The 2,710-nt window shown below is 38.3% G+C and overlaps 1 pseudogene; it reads left to right on the forward strand.

Annotated features, from left to right (window-relative positions):
* Positions 1-1,823: 1,823 nt before the first annotated feature.
* On the forward strand, positions 1,824-2,458 carry LOC105480070 (GPN-loop GTPase 3 pseudogene; annotated as a pseudogene).
* The last annotated feature ends 252 nt before the right edge of the window (positions 2,459-2,710 follow it).

Below are 2,710 nucleotides of genomic sequence, written 5' to 3' on the forward strand. Positions count from 1 at the left end.
GTATAGACACACAACTGTGAATTTATCAAGACTTGTGCTCTGTTTGTTTAGTTTCTTTATATGGGAATTTTCAAACAAATGTAAAGTGGAGGCATGTACACTGCAGTAGGTAATGGCTGTATCAGTCAACACTTAGCCTTGGTTGTCATCACCTATCTTCACCTATGGACCAAAGATATGGTCCATCACCTATCTTCACCTATGGACCACCTGTCATCACCTATGGACCAAAAACACAGATAGAGTCTAGAAGAATGCACAAAGCAGCTTTTCACCAAGGGCTAAGTTTCCATTCTACTTGCTAACCCACACAGAATGCATAGAAAGTGGAGATTAGAGAGTGACTTCTACACTCCATTCAGCAGATTCCAAGTTTCTCAATGTCCATGAAGAGTCTTCGCTCTAGAGCCTCAAGGTTACTAAACTGCCACTTTTCAAGGTTCCTATTCTTGCTTTCTCCTCCATGCCTCAGTCTTTAATTCCTTTTGTCTTCCCAGTTTTTTCCAGATTCTGCCCATTTGGTCTCTTGAAGGGGTTGGCAGTCACTCGGCTCCATGGGTTTTATTGCTAGGTGGAGCCATAGTGAAGTTTCTATAACATAATCAGACTTATTATTTCAAGGCCAAGACTGATCTACTTTTATCAGTTAGAACTCCTTAGATTGCAAGTGACAGAAAGCCCAAGCCAAGGGACTTGGGTTAAGTTTGTCCTCAAGCACTCGCTTGTTCTTTTGGCTTCTAGTATGTCCTTGCCCTCATCTACTCAGGCTTTCCTACCAATTGCTGGCTGGCTATTCTATAGTGACTTAAGGTTCAACATCAGACACAGATACAACAGCCTTGCACAGACTTCTCCACCAGCAACATAGTTTCATAAAAATCTAATCCCTATAACAAACCTTTTAATCTATATTACTTCTCGTGGTTCTACTTCGCTGACTAATAATATGCCTTTACATAAGACATTCCAAGGTCTTGAAACAGTCTATGCGCATTGTATTAATCTGTTCTTGCACTGCTATAAATAAATACCTGAGAGTGAGTAATTTATAAAGAAAAGATGTTTAATTGGCTCACAGCGCTGCAGATTATACAGGAAGTATGGCAGCATCTGCTTCTTGGGAGGCCTCAGGAAACTTACAACCATGGCAGAAGGCAAAGGGGAAGCAGGCATGTCTTACATGGCCAGAGCAGGAGCAAGAAGAGGTGGAGGGGCAGGCTAGGCAGGTGCCACAGACTTTTAAACAACCAGATCTGGTGAGAACTCTATCATGAGAACAGCACCCAAGGGATGGTGCTAAACCATTCATGAAGGATCCACCCCCATGATCCAATCACCTTCCAGCAGGCCCCACCTCCAGCACTGGGGATTGTAATCCCCAATGTTGGAGATTTGGTGGGGACACAGATATAAACCATATCACACATATATTCTGTCTGCCACTCTCTTGATGAAAAATTGCAATCTAGTTTAGACAGTTGGTCTTAGTAATAGCGAGCATTCTCTTTTTATGTTTTATTGAAGTCATTAGTACAAATAATTATAAAGCTTGAGTCACTATTTAATATCATGTCATAAGCATTATTCATGCCCTTGCACAGTCTTTATAACCATAATTTTTAAAAGGCTTCACAATATTTGAGTGGATGCTCTATAATTTCATTATTCACTTTCCTATTGTTGGCACTGTAGGTATTTTCCAATATTTTACTGTTATGAATAATGATCTGAGGTACTCCTTCATGCATATAATTTTTCCATATTTTTGGAATATTTGGTTAGTCTATAATTTCATAAATTGAGAGTAAAGATATGTAAAAGGTATGAACCTTCGTATTGCTTTTGATTCATATTGTTTAATTGCTTTCAGAAGGACTAGGACAATTACAATCCCGTTAGTAATTGGTAATATCCTTGCTAACTTTGATTGTCCAGCTTGGACTGAGTTGTACATTCACCTGACTGTGATGAAGCAACTGGTCCTGCAGCTCGAGCAGTGGGGTTTCTGAGTCTATGGAGTTTTTTCTTGTTGATTCTCAGTTCATGGTGGAGTCATTCAAGTGTATTTCTGGCATCTTGGCAGTCCTAAGTGCCATGCTCTCTCTAGAAATTCTACAAGTTAACATCGTGATCAAAATGTAGCTGCAGAGTAAAAAAGCTAAAAAGGAAACTGAGAGTTTCTAGATCCAGACATGGATTCCTTATTCGATTATTCTACAAATGACTTAAGAAGCAAAACATTCAAAAAAGTAACTAAAGCTGTATGTGGACTGATGACTGCAGCATAGTTCTCTTCTTACCTCATGATCAGTCAGATGAAGAAAGTATGAACATTGTATTATAGCATATTGATTTTGCCATTCAATGTGGAGAAGATTCAAAATTTAAATAACTAAAGGAACATGAAAATAAGTCTTGTATGTTTGATGAATATTTTCAAGGACACCAGGATGAATGAAGAGTTTACTAGGGAGTAACTGTCCATACGTGAAGAGCCTGTGGCCAAACCGGTAGAATATTCTTCTCTTCGAAGGATGCAGTAGTAGAAAGCTACATATTTTAATGAAATAAAAAGTACATTTTTTTATAAGCAGCATGCTTGAATCAAGTTTTGAATTATTCTGAAACTGTTGCTGCTTAATGTGGAAACTTGTAGTGTTATTTTGAGAGCATCAGTTTAAATTTAAAAGTCAAAATTGAAATGAATGCA

The sequence above is a fragment of the Macaca nemestrina genome, chromosome 9, assembly GCF_043159975.1.
Source record: "Macaca nemestrina isolate mMacNem1 chromosome 9, mMacNem.hap1, whole genome shotgun sequence".
Taxonomy (NCBI): Eukaryota; Metazoa; Chordata; class Mammalia; order Primates; family Cercopithecidae; genus Macaca; species Macaca nemestrina.